General features: G+C 40.4%; 1 long non-coding RNA gene across 1 annotated transcript; it reads left to right on the top strand.

The window, feature by feature from the left end:
• The first annotated feature begins 7,147 nt into the window (after positions 1-7,147).
• On the top strand, positions 7,148-17,657 carry LOC116546714. The gene is made up of 2 exons (XR_004266814.1): positions 7,148-7,449; positions 17,593-17,657. It is a non-coding gene; the product is annotated as an uncharacterized LOC116546714 (long non-coding RNA).
• Positions 17,658-17,718: the final 61 nt, after the last annotated feature.

The raw sequence follows: 17,718 nt of genomic DNA, 5'->3' as shown, positions 1-17,718 counted from the left end.
TGTATTGGGTGCATATATATTTAGGATCGTTAGCTCTTCTTGTTGCACTGATCCTTTTACCATTATGTAATGTCCTTCTTTTTCTCTTTTGATCTTTGTTGCTTTAAGGTCTAATTTATCAGAGATGAGAATTGCAACTCCTGCTTTTTTTTGCTCTCCATTTGCTTGGTAAATCTTCCTCCATCCCTTTATTTTGAGCCTTTGTGTATCCTTGCATGTGAGATGGGTTTCCTGGATACAGCACACTGATGGGTATTGACTTTTTATCCAATTTACCAGTCTGTGTCTTTTGATTGGGGCATTTAGTCCATTTACATTTAGGGTTAATATTGTTATGTGTGAATTTGATACTGCCATTTTGGTGCTGGCAGGCTGTTTTGTCCATTAGTTGATGCAGATTCTTCATTGTGTTGATTCTCTTTACCATTTGGCATGTTTTTCGAGTGGCTGGTACTGGTTGTTTCTTTATATGTGTAGAGCCTCTTTCAGGAGCTCTTTTACAAGAGCTTTACAGCTGGCCTGGTGGTGATGAAATCTCTGAGTACTTGCATGTTCACAAAGGATTTTATTTTTCCTTCACTTATGAAGCTTAGTTTGGCTGGATAGGAGATTCTGGGTTGAAAGTTCTTTTCTTTAAGGATGTCGAATATTGGCCCCCACTCTCTTCTGTCTTGTATGGTTTATGCTTAGAGATATGCTGTGAGTCTGATGGGCTTCCCTTTGTGTGTAACCCGACCTTTCTCTCTGGCTGCATTTTCTCCTTTATTTCAACCCTGGTGAATCTGACGAGCATGTGCCTTGGGGTTGCTCTTCTTGATGAATATCTTTGTGGTGTTCTCTGTATTTCCTGGAGTTGAATATTTGCCTGCCTTGCTAGTTTGGGGAAATTTTCCTGGATAATATCCTGAAGAGTATTTTCCAGCTTGGATTCGTTCTCTTCATTGCATTCAAGTACATTTATCAAACGTAGATTAGGTCTTTTCACATAGTCCCACATTTCTTGGAGACTTTGTTCATTCTTTTTTACCCTTTTTTAAAATCTATTCTTGCCTTCCTGTTTTATTTCATTGAGTTGATCTTCGGTTTCTGATAACCTTTCTTCTGCTTGGTCAATTCGGCAGTTGATACTTGTGCATGCTTCACGAAGTTCTCGTGTTGTGTTTTTCAGCTCCATCAATTTACTTATATTCCTTTCTATTTTGTCCATTCTCATTAGCATTTCGTCAAATCTTTTTTCAAGTTTCTTAGTTTCTTTGCATTGGGTTAGAACATGTTCTTTAAGTTCACAGAAGTTTCCTACTACCCACCTTCTGAAGTCTGATTCTGTCATTTCATCACACTCATTCTCCCTCTAACCTTGCTCCCTTGCTGGTGTGGAGTTGTGATCCCTTGTAGGCGGAGATGTGTTCTGGTTTCGGGTGTTTTCATCCTTTTTGAGCTGGTTTCTTCCCATTTTTATGGATTTATTCACCTGTCGTCTTTGTAGTTGCTGGCTTTCAGATTGGGTCTCTGAGTGGACGTTCTGATTGTGGATGATGAGATTATTTCTGTTTCTCAGTTTTCCTTCTGACAGTCTGGACCCTCTGCTGTAGGTCTGCTGAGTTCCACTCCAGTCCCTGCTTGCCTGGTGATCACCTGCAGCAGCTGCAGAACAGTAAGGGCTGTTACCAGTTTTCTTCTTCTGCTATCTGTGTCCCAGAATTATACCTGCCACGTTTCAGTCTGATCTCTCCTTTATGAGGTGGCTCTTTGGATATACAGGGGTCAGGGAGCTGCTTGAGGAGACTGTCTGTTCTTCATAGGAGCTCAAATGCTGAGCTGTGAGCTCCGTTGTTCATTCAGAGCTGCTGGGCAGGTACGTTTAGGTCTGCTGAAGCAGAACTGATAAACCACTTTTTGTTCCCAGGTGCTCTGTCACAGGGATTTAGGGCTTTATTTATGAGTTTCCGTTATGCTGCTGCCTTCTTGTTTTTTCCTTCAGAGCTGCCCTTCCCAGCAAGGAGGCAGCCGAGTCACTGTCTGCCTGTAGAGGCTTTTCTGAGCTGCTGTGGGATCCGCCCAGCTGTCAAGTGAACTTCCCTGCAGTCCTGTTTATGTGGGTGTAGTTAGAACTGCCTCAGCAATGGTGGCCCACCTCTGTTTAAGCGGAGTCTCTCTTTAGTGGCGGGTTGCCTTGGCAATGGCAGGCTGCCTCAGCATTGGCTGACTACCTCTGTAGCTGTGGGCTGCCTCAGTAATGGCGGACACCCCTCCCCCACAGAGCCGGACCATCCCGGGTTCAGCTGTGCTTTTTGTGCAACTCATAATCCATAGAGTTTCTAATTGCTGTTCTTTTTTGGGGGTGGGACCAGCCGAGCCTGATTACCTGGCTCCCTGCCTCAGAGAATTTTTTTTTTTTAAGTTGGTGTTCCAGTCGCGTGTTGAACAGGCACTGGGATATGTGTGTTTTCCCGTGCAGTGACTCACTGCGCTGGCTTAAACAGCAGCACTGAGATTTGTGGCGCTTTTTTTGTCCTGGAATCTACTGTCCTGGTTCCCTCTTCAGTCCCCTTTTTAAACAGATGAATGGGCGACTTCCTGTGGCTCCAGTCGCCAGCCAAAAGGTCACCGGAACCAGTGCATTTTGTATGGAGAACCACTGCACCGGGGTGCTGACAAAGCAGCTGTGCGGGGCAAAGCAGCGGCGCCGGCTGACACAGCCACCCTGGCCAGAACAGCCATGCTGGTGACCCGTGGATTTCCTCCGCCTGGGAATTTCCTTCGCCTGGGAATTTCCTTGTCTGTGGGCAATAAAAATGCGTCATCCACTCACCCTCTGCACTTTCACTGGGAGCTGCAATCCTGAGCTGTTCCTAAATGGCCGTCTTGGATCCCGGCCTATTTCTTTTTTTATTGTTTGTCATTGCACATTGGTAGATTTCTGTAGCTATAGTTTTTGTGTTCTTTTTCTTTCTTGTGTGATTGCTGTACTAGTGAGTTTTATATATTTCTGTATTTTTGTTATGGTAAATTCTGTTCTTTTGATTCCAGATTTAGGACTCACTTGATCATTTCTTGTAGGTCCAGTCTAGTGGTAAGGAGTTCTCTCAGCATTTACTTCTATAGGAAACATTTATTTCTCCTTCATACATGAAGAATAATTTTGCTAGATATAATATTCCTGGTTGAAATTTATTTTTCTTTTAGCACTTTTAATATGTTATAATATTCTCTTCTGGCCTGTGAGGTTTTTTGCTTAGAAACCTGCAGCTACACTGATGGGGTTTTCTTTATAGGTGGCCAGACACTTTTCTCTTGCTGTTATTAGGATTCATGCTTTTTCTTTGACATTAGACAGTTTGACTATAACGTGCCATGGAGAAGACCTTTATACATTGTATCTTCTTGAGGATCACTGGACATCCCTCATCTGTATGTCTAAATCTCTTTCTAGACTTGGGAAGTTTTAATCTATTATTTCATTAAATTGGTTTTCTAATACTTTCCTTTTTTTTTTTTCTTTTGGTGATACTGTTAATTCAAATATTCAGTCACTTTATATAGTCCCAAATGTCAATAAATTCTTCAGTTCCAGAATTTCCATTTGCTTCTTTTAGAAAAAATAACTATCCCTTTGGTAAGCTTCTAATTCATATCCTCATTTTTTTCTGATTTCTTTCTATTTTTCTTCAGAATACTTTTATGTCTCACTGAGCTTCTTTAAAATTAATATTTTGAATTGTTTACCTGGGATTTGGAAATATCTTTTTTGAGTAAGATCTAGTGGTGATAAATGATGTGTTCCTTTGGACATGTCATATTTCCTTGATTTTTTATGTTTTCTGTGTCCTTGAGTTGAATGTGTTATAACAGTTGCTTCTTTCCATTTTTGAATTTACTTTCATGGGGGAGGACATTTTTCTAAAGATATATGTGTGGCATTACTTGTGTAGGACACTTTGGCTTTGATTATAGGTGCAAGAAGTTTTGTAATCTTATATGATTTCTTTGGGTGTAAAGAGCATTAGTGGTATTTTCAATTTCTTTGGTGAGTTAAGGTGTGTTTATTTTTTAATTGCACTTTAGGTTCTGGGGTACATGTGAGGAACATGCAGGATTAGTGCATAGGTACATACCTGGCAATGTGGTTTGCTGCTTCCATCCCCATCACCTATATCTGGAATTTCTCCCCATGTTATCCCTCCCCAACTCTAACCCCCCACTGTCCCTCCCTAGTCCCTCCACAACAGACCTCAGTGTATAATGCTCCCCTCCCTGTTTCCATGTGTTCTCATTGTTCAACACCAGACTATGAGTGAGAATACGTGGTGTTTGATTTTCTATTCTTGTGTCAGTTTGCCAAGAATGATGGTTTCAGGTTCACCCATGTCCCTACAAAGGACATTAATTCATCGTTTTTTATGGCTGCATTGTATTCCATGGTGTATATATGCCACATTTTCCCTGTCCAATCTATCATCGATGGGCATTTGGGTTTGTTCCAAGTCTTTGCTATTGTAAACAGTGTTGCAATGAATATGCATGTGCATGTGTCTTTATAATAGAAGAATTTATAATCCTTTGGATATATACCCAGTAATGGGATTGCTGAGTCAAATGGAATTTCTATTTCTAGGTCCTTGAGGAATTTCCACACTGTCTTCAACAATGGTTGAACTTATTTACACTCCAAACAACAGTGTAAAAGTGTTCCTATTTCTCCACATTCTCTTCAGCATCTGTTGTCTACAGATTTTTTAATGATCACCATTCTAACTGGTATGAGATGGTATCTCAATGTGGTTTTGATTTGCATTTCTCTAATGACCAGTGACAATGGCATTTTTTCATATGTTTGTTGGCCTCATATATGTCTTCTCTTGAAAAGTGTCTGTTCATATCCTTCACCCACTTTTGAATGGGCTTGTTTGTTTTTTTCTTGGAAATCTGTTTTTTTTCTTTGTAGATTCTGGATATAAATCCTTTGTCAGATGGGTAGATTACAAAAATTTTTTTCCCATTCTGGTGGCTGCTGATTCACTCTAATCAGCCTATGTTCTGAATGGTTTTGCCTAGGTTTTTTTCTAGGGTCTTTATGGTGTTAGGCCTTATGTTTAAGTCTTTAACCCATCTGGACTTAATTTTAGTGTAAGGTTTCAGGAAGGGGTCTAGTTTCTGCTTTCTGCACATGGCTAGCCAGTTTTCCCAACACCATTTATTAAACAGGGAATCCTTTACCCATTGTTTGTTTTTGTCAGGTTTGTCAAAGATCAGATGGTTGTAGAAGTGTGGCATTTCCTCTGAGGCCTCTGTTCTGTTCCATTGGTCTATATCTCTGTTTTGGTACCGGTACTGTGCTGTTTTAATTACTGTAGCCTTGTAGTATAGTTTGAAGTCAGGTAGCATGATGCCTCCAGCTTTGCTCTTTTTGCTTGGGATTGTCTTGGCTATGTGGCCTCTCTTTTGGCTGCATATGAAGTTTAAGGTGGTTTTCTTCCAATTTTGTGTAGAGGGTCATAGGTAGTTTAAGGGGATAGCATTGAATATATAAATTGCTTTGGGGAGTACGGCCATTTTCACGATATTGATTCTTCCTAACCATGAGCAGGGAAAGTTTTTCCAACTATTTGTGTCCTCTCTTATTTTCTTGAGCAGTGGTTTGTAGTTCTCCTTGAAAAGGTTCTTTACATCCTTTGTTAGTAGTATTCCTAGGTATTTTATTCTCTTTGTAGCAATTGTGAATGGGAATTCCTTCTTGAGTTGGCTCTCTGTACGTCTGTTATTGGAGTATATGAATGCTTGTGATTTTTGCACATTGATTTTGTATCCTGAGACTTTGCTGAAGTTACTTATCAGTTTTAGGAGATTTTGGGCTGAGATGATGAGGTCTTCTAGATATACAATCATGTTGTATGCAAATAAAGAGAATTTGACTTCCTCCTTTCCTAATTGAATACACTTTATTTCTTTTTCTTGCCTGATTGCTCTGGTTAGAACTTCCAATAATATATTGAATAAGAGTGGTAATAGAGGGCATCCTTGTCTAGTGCCATTTCAAAGGGAATGCTTCAGTGTTCAGTACAATACTGGCTGTGGGTTTGTTGCAAATAGCTTTTATTATTTTGAGATATGTTCTGTCAATACCTAGTTTATTGAGAGTTTTTAGCATAAAGGGCTGTTGGATTTTGTTGAAGGCCTTCTCTGCATCTATTGAGATAATCATGTGGTTTTTGTCCTTGATTCTGTTTATGTGGTGAATTACGTTTATAGACCTGCTTATGTTGAAGCAGCCTTACAATCCCAGGATTAAGCCTACTTGATCGTGATGGATAAGTTTTTTTTATTTGCTGTTGCAGTCGGTTTGCCAATATTTTATTGAAAATTTTTGCGTCTATGTTCATCATGGAATCGCCTGAAGTTTTCTTTTCTTGTTGAATATTTGCCTGGTTTTGATATCAGGACAATGTTGGCCTCATAAAATGATTTGGGAAGAATTCCCTCTTTTTGGATTGTTTGGAATAGTTTCAGAAGGAATGGTACCAGTTCCTCTTTGTATGCCTGGTAGAATTTGGCTGTAAACCCATCTGGACCTGGGATTTTTTTGGATGGTAGGCTATTAACTGCTGCCTCAACTTCAGCTCTTGTTATTGGTCTATTCAGGGTTTCAACTTTTTCCTGCTTTAGGCTTTAGAGTGTGTAAGTGTTCAGGAATTTATCCACTTCTTCCAGGTTTATTGGTTTATGTGCATAGAATTGCTTGTAGTAATCTCTGATGGTGGTTTGTATTTCTTTGAAATCTGTGGTGATATTCCCTATATCATTTTTTATTACATATATTTGATTATTATCTCTTTTCTTTTTTGTTAATCTGGCTAGTAGTCTATTTTGTTGATCTTTTCAAAAAACCAGCTCCTGAATTTATTGATTTTTTTTTGGAAGGGTTTTTGTGTCTCTATCACCTTCAGTTCTGCTCTGATGTTCGTTATCTCTTGTCTTCTGTTAGCTTTGGAGTTTTTTTGATCTTGCTCCTCTAACTCTGTCAATTTTGATGATAAGGTGTCAATTTTAGATCTTTCCGTGCTTGTCATGTGGTCATTTATTGCTAAAAATTTTCTTCTAGACACTACTTTAAATGTGTCCCAGAGATTCTGGTATGTTGTGTCTTTGTTCTTGTTGGTTTTGAAGAACATTTTCATTTCTGCCTTTATTTCATTGTTTATCCAGTCAACATTCAAGAGCGAGTGGTTGTTTCCATGAAGTGTGGTTGTGAGTTAATTTCTAAATTCTGAGTTCTAATTTGATTGCACTGTGGTCTGAGAGACTGTTTGTTGTGATTTCCATTCTTTTGCATTTGCTGAGGAGTGATTTACTTCCAATTATGTGGTCAACTTTAGAGTAGGTGTGATATTGTGCTGAGATGAATGTATATTCTGTGGATTTGGGGTGGAGAGTTCTGTAAATGTCTATCAGGTTTGGTTAGTCCAGGTCTGAGTTGAAGTCCCGGATGTCCTTGTTAGTTTTCTGCCTCGTTGATCTAATATTGATGGTGGAGTATTAAAGACTCCCACTTTATTATGTGGAAGTCTAAGTCTCTTTTTAGGTCACTAAGAACTTGCTTTATATATCTGGGTGCTCCTGTATTGGGTGGGTATATATTTAGGATTGTTAGCTCTTCTTGTTGCATGATCCTTTTACCGTTATGTAATGTCCTTCTTTGTCTCTTTTGATCTTTGTTGGTCTAAAGTCCATTTCATCAGAGATTAGGGTTGTAACTCCTCCTTTTTTTTCTCTCCATTTGCTTGGTAAATCTTCCTTCATCCTTTTATTTTGAGCTTATGTGTATCCTTGCATGTGATGGGTTTCCTGGATACAGCACATTGATGGGTTTTGACTTGTTATCCAATTTGCCAGTTGGTGTCTTTTGATTGGGGCATTTAGCCCATTTACATTTAAGGTTAATATTGTTATTTGTGAATTTGATCTTACCATTTTGATGCTAGCTGGTTGTTTTGACCATTTTTTGATGCAGTTTCTTTATTGTGTTGATGGCCTTTACCATTTGGTATATTTTTGGAGTGGCTAGTACCGGTTGTTCCTTTCTATTTTTAGTGCTTCTTTCAGGAGTTCTTATAAAGCAGGACTGATGGTGATGAAATCTCTGAGCCATTGCTTATTAGTAAAAAAAATTATTTCTCCTTCACTTATGAAGCTTAGTTTGGCTGGTTATGAAATTCTAGGTTGAAAGTTCTTTTCTTTAAGGATGTTGAATATTGGCCCCCACTCTCTTCTGGCCTATGGGGTTTCTGCTGAGAGATCTGCTGTTAGTATCATGGGCTTCCCTTTATGGGTAACCCGACCTTTCTCTCTGGCTGCTCTTAGCATTTTTTCCTTCATTTAAACACTGGGGAACCTGACGCTTATGTGCCTTGAGGTTGCTCTTCTTGAGGAATATCTACAGCATAATGAGATTGGCTAGCATAAAGTCAAGAGAACTCTAGAGAATATAGGTCTAACCAAGGACAGGCATGGTGGCTCATGCCTAAAATTCCAGCAACTTAAGAAGCCAATACAGGAGGGCTGCTTGAGACCAGGAGCTAGAGACTGGCCTGGGCAACACAGCAAGACCCTGTCTCTATCCAAAATAAAGAAAAAATTAGCTGGGTGTGGTGGCACACATGTGTGGTCCAAGCTACTCAGGAAGCTGAAGAGAGAGGGTAGTTTGAGCCTGGGAGGTCAGGGCTGCAGTGAGCCACAATTTGGCACTCCAGTCAAGCCTGGGTGGCAGAGCAAGACCCCATCTCAAAGAACAAAACAACAAAGAAAACCAATTACAGACAGAAAAGTAACAGAGCTAATAAGCTAAGATAAGGAAAGATGTTGAAATGTGACAAATAAATAAAGCAACATGAGGGCTTTTCTCTGTTTAAAATAATAAAAAACTTATTAAATTATAATACCATGTGCTGGCAAAGGTGCAGTGAAATGGGCACTTTCTTATACTATGGAGGGTGTTTAAATTGTATATAAGCCTTCCAAGGTAAAGTTTGGCAATTTTTTAGAATAACAGAGACAGTGTCTCTATTACTGCCTCCTCCAATGTCTGGCCTCAAGAAATCTTCATGCCTTAGCCTCCCAAAGTGCTGGGATTATAGCTGGGAGGCACCCAAAACCTGTCAGTTTATATCAAGGGCAATGAGAATGTCCATTCACCATGACTGACAGTAATCGCATTTCTGGAAATACCTTTAGAGACAATTCAATCTAAACAAAAGGTCATCTGCACAAACGCAGTGAAAATCTGGGAGTAATTTAAGACAGAGTGCTTAAGTAAAAGAAGAAACACTTAAAGAAATTAAACTATAGTATTTATAGGCACCTGGTAAAAGATCAGTTAATGTTAGCTGCTAGTTTTTTTGTTGTTTTGAGACAGGGTCTCACTCTGTCACCCAGGCTGGAGGACTCCCTGGACTCAAGTAGCTGGAAGTACAGACACATGCCACCACACAAGGCTAATGCATATACCTTTCTGTAGGGATGTTGACTCCCTTTGTTACAGAAGTCTGTCTCAGACTCTTGGCCTCAAGCCATCCTCCTGCCTCAGCCCCCCAAAGTGTTGTGATTACTGGTATGATCCACCACACCTGGCCAGCTGCTACTTTTATTATTATTATCCCACTCAATTAAAAATTATGTGACAATAAAACTATCATTTTCAAGGCTATGTAACAATATGTGTCCTACAGCATGATTGTAAAAACATATACAGTCATCCCTCAGTATATAGAGAGGATTAGTTCCAGCCCCTGGTCTCTGCATATGTCAAAATTTATGCAAACTCACGTTTTGCAGTCAGCCCTCTGGAACCCTCGTATAGGAAAAGTCCAAATATCGGTTGGGCATAGTGGCAAGCACCTATAGTCTCATCCATTTGGAAAGCTGAAGTGGGCAGATGGCTTCAACTGGGGAGGTCATGGCTGCAATCAGCTGTGATAGCACTACTGTACTCTAACCTGGACAACAGAGCAAGATCCCGTCCTAGAAAAAAAAAAAAAAAAAAAAAAAGGTTAGAAACTGTAATAAGGTATGTTGGGGAAAATTCCATATAAGCAAATTAATGAATAAAGTAAATGGTAATAAATTAGTACAATTGATTTTCTGGAGTTTCTGACCATAAAGGTAAGAAAAATGCAAAACACAGAGACAAAGCATAAAAAAAGAAATTAGGGAAGCATTCTACATGTATAACAGGATGACCCTGGCCATGTTCATACAGCAGCAGTATGTCACAATATGACACACCTTGGAGAGAAGTTAACATGTGAGGAAGTTGATAAAAATGATCAGAGGAGCAAAATACTGATAGCTATAGTCAAGTAAACCAAGAGCTGATGTCAGAGAAGTAAGAATATTATAGTGTGTGTTGAAGTTCCTGTAAAATATTATTTATTTGCCTTTGTAAAAAATGTATCTACTAAAAGTTCTTGCTGTCAAAAGACTAAGTGGGAATAAATCATTAGAATTTATTCTTCTGTTTTTTACTTTTATCTTCCTGCCAAAGCCTTACTTTAGAAATTTTAATTTTTTTAGAAAATTGAACAAGTGTTGATTGTGGTGGATCATGCCCCTAGGATAGGAGGTGGGGGTAGAAGAATCACTTGAGGCCAGGAGTTTGACACCAGTCTGACCAACAAAGTGAGACCCAATGTGTATGAAAAAATTTAAAAAATAACCAGGTGTCATCACATATAGCTACAGTCCTGGCTACTCAGGAGGCTGAGGCAGGAGGATCCTTAGCTCAGGAGTGCAAGCCTGCAGTGAGCTGTGATTGCACCACTGTACTCCAGCCTAGTTGACAGAGTGAGACCCCATATCCTAAAACAAAAAAGAAAAATAAAAATAGATCAAGTAGCAAGTTGTATGTGGCTTCTCTGAACATTTCTAAACTAGAAGTTCTCAGAGTAATACTTCTAAATCTTTTGGGGTCTAGCATCCCATTACATTTTTTACCTTTATATAAGACTGCTAAGACTTTTTCTTTACATAAATAATTATATTAAAGTTAAAAATAAGAAAAATTTAAAAATATTTTTATTCATTACATATTAATAATAAAATCATTACATGTTGATATAACTAATACAAAACAAAAATTTTAAAATGATTATTATTCATTACATATTAATAATAAAATTGGCTAGGTGAGATGCCTCATGCCTATAATCCCAGAACTTTGGGAGGCTGAGGTGTGTGGATCACCTGAGGTCAAGAGTTCGAGACTAGCCCTCCAACATGCTGAAACCGCGTCTCTACTAAAAAATACAAAATTAGCCAGGTGTGGTGGCAGGTACCTGTGATTCCAGCTACTTAGGAGGTTGAGGCAGGAGAATTGCTTACACCTGGGAGGCAGAGTTTGCAGAGAGTCAAGATCATGCTGTTGCACTCCGGCCTGGGTAACAAGAGCAAACTCCATCTTAAACAACAACAATAAAACTACTATGTGTTGATATAAGTAATACTTTTTTTTTTGAGACAGTCTCTCTCTTTCCCCAAGGCTGGAGTGAAGCATGTAATCTCAGTTCATTGCAACCTCTGCCCCACCCCTGGTTCAAATGGTTCTCCTGTCTCAGCCTCTGAAGTAGCTTGGATTACAGGCACCTGCCACCATGCCCAGCTAATTTTTGTATTTTTTTTTTAGCAGAGATAAGGTTTTGCCATGTTGACAAAGCTGGTCTCGACCTCCTGACCTCAGGTAATCCACCTGCCTCATTCTCCCAAAGTGTTGGGATTGCAGGCGTAAGCCACTGCACCCAGCCAAATTAACATATTTTTTAAAACACTGATTAGTCAGGCAACAATACTTGGAAGGGGTCTCCTCATTCCCAGTGATAAAAACCCCACTGCACGGCTCCACAGTTGCAAGGGCTGCAGAGCCAAAAGGCTCTGACTTGAGATTTCATTATTTTATTTGTATTTCTATTTGTATTGTGAGACAAGGTCCTCCTCTGCCACACAGGCTGGAGTGTAGTTTTGTGCTTATAGCTCACTGCAGCCTCAATGTCCTGGGCTGAAGCCATCTTCCTGCCTCAGCTCCCCAGTGTTGGTAGTGCAGTTGAGTGCCACCATACCTGGCTAATTTTTAAATATTTTTGTAGAGTGAGGAGTCTTGTTATGTTGCCCAAGCTGGCCTCAAACTCCTGACCTCAAGAGATCTGCCCATCTCAGCCTCCTGAGTAGCTGAGACTACAAGTACACATCACCATGCCTAGCTACATTTATTTTATTAAATTTTGAAAAATATTTTTGTAGAGAGGAGGTCTTGCTATGTTGCCCAGGCTGGTCTTGAACTCCTGCCCTTAAAAGATACTTCCATCTCTGCTTCCCAAACATCTGGGACTACAGACATGAGCCACTGCACTGAGCCTGAAGAGATTTCTTTAATCCAGCATTCCATATTTGGTAACACTGGGAAAGGCAGTAGTGTTTTTAAAAATTACTTAATAATTCAAAAGAATCAAACTCAACCTTGACCCCTGCCTTCTCTCACACCCCACATCCAGTCTGTCAGGAAATCCTGTTGATTGTCTTCACCATGTACTGAAGATCCCCACCCAGCAACTCCCTGGACTCCTCCCCTATTTCTCCCCTCTGACCATCTCTCACCACCACCATGACCCTGGTCAGGACCACTATCATCTTCCACCTGGATGTTGCCACAGCTTGACCCCCAGCTTCTACCCAAATCTTCCCACAGTCTCTCTCAACTCAGCAGCCAGATAATGCTTTTACATCAGGGGACAGATCATGTCGTCTCTCTGCTCAGAACCCTCCTGCAGTTCCCATCTTATAGTAAAAGCCAAAGCCCGAGCAATAACCTCCCAGGGCTTACACGATCTATACTGATCCCCACCCAGCAACTCCATGGCCTCCTCCCCTAATTCTCTCCCCCTCTCCTGCTCCACTGGCCTCCTTCCAGAGCCTCAAACATAACTAAGACACTTTATTCTGCTGTTTCTGCCTACAATGCTCCTCTTTCAGCACCTTAGCCAGCTCCTTCCCCTCCAAGTCTTTGCTCAATTTTCACTTAGGAGGCCACCCCTGACCATTCTATTTAACATTGCCATCTGTCCCCATTCCCACTGCATTAATTTTTTTAAAAACAAGATCTCACTCTATCACCAAGGCTGGAGTGGAGTGGTGCAATCACAGCTCACTGCAACCTCAAATTCCTAGGCTCAACTGATTCTTTCACCTCAGACTCCCTAGTAGCTGGAACTACAGGTGCATGCCATCATGCCTGGCTAATTTATTTTATTTTGAAATGGAGTTTCACTCTTCTTGCCCAGGCTGGAGTGCAATGGTGCAATCCCAGTTCACTGCAACCTCCACCTCCCAGGTTGAAGTGATTCTCCTGCCTCAGCCTCCCAAATAGCTGGGATCACAGATGCATGCCACCATGCCTGGCTACTTTTGTATTTTTAGTAGAGATGGGGGTTTGCCATGTTGGCCAGGCTGGTCTCGAACTCCTGACATCAGGTGATCCACCCTCCTTGGCCTCCCAAAGTGTTAGGATTACAGGAGTAAGCCACCACACCTGGTCAATTTAATTTTTTGTAGAGACAGGGTCTCACTATGTTGCCCAGGCTGATCTTGGACTCCTGGCCTCAAGTGATCCTTCTGCCAGGATTCTTAAAGTGCTGGGATTACCAACATCAGCCAATATGCTTGGCGTCATGTTCATTTCCTCTTGCTGCTGCCACAAACTACCCTACATTAGTCACTTAAAACACCACAAATCTACCAACTTCCAGTTCTGGGAATCAGAAGCCCAAACTAGGTCTATTAAGGCTAAAGTTACGGTGTCAGCAGGGCTGCATTCCTTCTGGAGGCTCTAAAGTGTTCCTTGGCTTTTCCAGCTTCTAGAAGTCACCCCAATTCCTTGGATCATGACCCCTAACTCCATCTTCAAAGTCAGAAGTGAAGCATCTGCAAATCTCCCTCTCAAACTCTGCTTCCATCACCACATCTCCTGCTCCAATTCTGACTCTCCTAACCTCTTTCTTTTTTTTTTTTTTCCCATTTATTTATTTTATTGCATTTTACATTTTGGTGTACATGTGAAGAACATGCAAAATTGTTGCATAGGAACACACGTGGCAGTGTGATTTGCTGCCTTCCTCCCCATCACCTACATCTGGCATTTCTCCCCTTGCTATCTATCCCCAGCTTCCCACCCCCCACCCTCCCTCCCCTATTTCCCCACAACTGACCCCAGTGTGTAGTGCTCCCCTCCCTGTGTCCATGTGTTCTCATTGTTCAACACCCGCCTATGAGTGAGAACATGCGGTGTTTGATCTTCTGCTCTTCTGTCAGTTTGCTGAGAATGATGGTTTCCAGGTTCATCCATGTCCCTACAAAGGACCCAAACTCATCGTTTCTGATGGCTGCATAATATTCCATGGTGTATATGTGCCACATTTTCCCTATCCAGTCTATCGTCGATGGGCATTTGGGTTGGTTCCAGGTCTTTGCTATTGTAAACAGTGCTGCAATGAACATTCGTGTACACGTGTCCTTATAGTAGAACGATTTGTAATCCTTTGGATATATACCCAGTAATGGGATTGCTCGGTCAAATGGAATTTCTATTTCTAGGTCCTTGAGGAATCGCCACACTGTCTTCCACAATGGCTGCACTAATTTACACTCCCACCAACAGTGCAAAAGTGTTCCTATTTCTCCACATCCTCTCCAGCATCTGTTGTCTCCAGATTTTTTAATGATCGCCATTCTAACCGGCGTGAGATGGTATCTCAGTGTAGTTTTGATTTGCATTTCTCTGATGACCAGTGATGATGAGCATTTTTTCATATGTTTGTTGGCCTCACGTATGTCTTCTTTTGAGAAGTGTCTGTTCATATCCTTTGCCCACTTTTGAATGGGCTTGTTAGTTTTTTTCTTGTAAATCTGCTTTAGTTCTTTGTAAATTACGGATATCAGCCCTTTGTCAGATGGGTAAACTGCAAAAATTTTTTCCCAATCTGCTGGTTGCCGATTCACTCTAATGATTGTTTCTTTTGCTGTGCAGAAGCTGTGGAGTTTGATTAGGTCCCATTTGTCTATTTTGGCTTTTGTTGTCAATGCTTTTGGTGTTTTGGTCATGAAGTCCTTGCCTACACCTACGTCCTGAATGGTTTTGCCTAGATTTTCTTCTAGGGTTTTTATGGTGTTAGGTCTTATGTTTAAGTCTTTAATCCATCTGGAGTTAATTTTAGTGTAAGGTGTCAGGAAGGGGTCCAGTTTCTGCTTTCTGCACATGGCTAGCCAGCTTTCCCAACACCATTTATTGAACAGGGAATCCTTTCCCCATTGCTTGTTTTTGTCTGGTTTGTCAAAGATCAGATGGTTGTAGATAAGTTGTGTTGCCTCCGAGACCTCTGTTCTGTTCCATTGGTCTATATCTCTGTTTTGGTACCAGTACCATGCTGTTTTGATTACTGTAGCCTTGTAGTATAGTTTGAAGTCTGGTAGTGTGATGCCCCCCCGCTTTGTTCTTTTTGCTTAGAATTGACTTGGCTATGCGGGCTCTCTTTTGGTTCCATATGAAGTTTAAGGTGGTTTTTTCCAGTTCTGCAAAGAAGGTCATTGGTAGCTTGATGGGGATAGCATTGAATCTGTAAATTACTTTGGGCAGTATGGCCATTTTCACGATATTGATTCTTCCTAACCATGAACATGGAATGTTTCTCCATCTGTTTGTGTCCTCTCTTATTTCGTTGAGCAGTGGCTTGTAGTTCTCCTTGAAGAGGTCCTTTACATTCCTTGTTAGTTGTATTCCTAGGTATTTTATTCTCTTTGTGGCAATTGTGAATGGAAGTTTGTTCTTGATTTGGCTCTCTTTAAGTCTGTTACTGGTGTATAGGAATGCATGTGATTTTTGCACATTGATTTTGTATCCTGAGACTTTGCTGAACTTGCTTATCAGTTTCAGGAGGTTTGGGGCTGAGACGATGGGGTCTTCTAGATATACAATCATGTCGTCTGCAAATAGAGACAATTTGACTTCCTCCTTTCCTATTTGAATGCCCTTTATTTCTTTTTCTTGCCTGATTGCTCTGGCTAGAACTTCTAATACTATATTGAATAGCAGTGGTGAGAGCGGGCATCCTTGTCTGGTGCCACATTTCAAGGGGAATGCTTCCAGTTTTTGCCCATTCAGTATGATATTGGCTGTTGGTTTGTCATAAATAGTTTTTATTATTTTGAGATACGTTCCATTGATACCTAGCTTACTGAGTGTTTTTAGCATAAAGGGCTGTTGAATTTTGTCAAAGGCCTTCTCTGCATCAATTGAGATAATCATGTGGTTTTTGTCTTTGGTTCTGTTTATGTGGTGAATTACGTTTATAGACTTGCGTATGTTGAACCAGCCTTGCATCCCCGGGATGAAGCCTACTTGATCATGGTGGATAAGCTTTTTGATGTGTTGTTGCAATCGGCTTGTCAGTATTTTATTGAAGATTTTTGCATCTATGTTCATCATGGATATTGGCCTGAAGTTTTCTTTTCTTGTTGAGTCTCTGCCGGGTTTTGGAATCAGGATGATGTTGGTGTCATAAAATGATTTGGGAAGAATTCCCTCTTTTTGTATTGTTTGGAATAGTTTCAGAAGAAATGGTACCAGCTCCTCTTTGTATGTCTGGTAGAATTCAGCTGTGAACCCATCTGGACCTGGGCTTTTTTTGGGTGGTAAGCTCTTAATTGCTGCCTCAACTTCAGACCTTGTTATGGGTCTGTTCAGGGTTTCGGCTTCTTCCTGGTTTAGGCTTGGCAGGAGGCAAGTGTCCAGGAATTTATCCATTTCTTCCAGGTTTATTAGTTTGTGTGCATAGAGTTGTTTGTAATAATCTCTGATGATGGTTTGAATTTCTGTGGAATCTGTGGTGATATCACCTTTATCGTTTTTTATTGCATCAATTTGGTTATTCTCTCTTTTCTTTTTTATTAATCTGGCTAGTGGTCTGTCTATTTTGTTGATCTTTTCAAAAACCAGCTCCTGGATTTATTGATTTTTTGAAGGGTTTTTTGTGTCTCTATCTCCTTCAGTTCTGCTCTGATCTTAGCTATTTCTTGTCTTCTGCTAGACTTTGAGTTTTTTTGATCTTGCTCCTCTAGCTCTTTCAGTTTTGACGATAGGGTGTCAATTTTTGATCTCTCCTTTCTTCTCATGTGGGCACTTATTGCTATATATTTTCCTCTAGATACTGCTTTAAATGTGTCCCAGAGATTTTGGTATGTTGTGTCTTCATTCTCGTTGTTTTCGAAGAACATCTTTATTTCTGCCTTCATTTCATTGTTTATCCAGTCAACATTCAAGAGCAAGTTGTTCAGTTTCCATGAAGCTGTGCGGTTCTGAGTTAGTTTTTGAATTCTGAGTTCTAACTTGATTGCACTGTGGTCTGAGAGACTGTTTGTTACGATTTCCGTTCTTTTGCATTTGCTGAGGAGTGATTTACTCCCAATTATGTGGTCAATTTTAGAGTAGGTGTGATGTGGTGCTGAGAAAAATGTATATTCTGTGGATTTGGGGTGGAGAGTTCTGTAAATGTCTATTAGGTTTGCTTGGTCCAGGTCTGAGTTCAAGTCCTGGATATCCTTGTTAATTTTCTGTCTGGTTGATCTGTCTAATGTTGACAATGGGGTGTTAAAGTCTCCCACTATTATTGTGTGGGAGTCTAAGTC

This window comes from Sapajus apella, unplaced genomic scaffold, assembly GCF_009761245.1.
Source record: "Sapajus apella isolate SASKATOON/1434 unplaced genomic scaffold, GSC_monkey_1.0 scaffold1258, whole genome shotgun sequence".
Lineage (NCBI taxonomy): Eukaryota > Metazoa > Chordata > Mammalia > Primates > Cebidae > Sapajus > Sapajus apella.
This window is presented reverse-complemented; position numbering and strand designations above follow the sequence as displayed.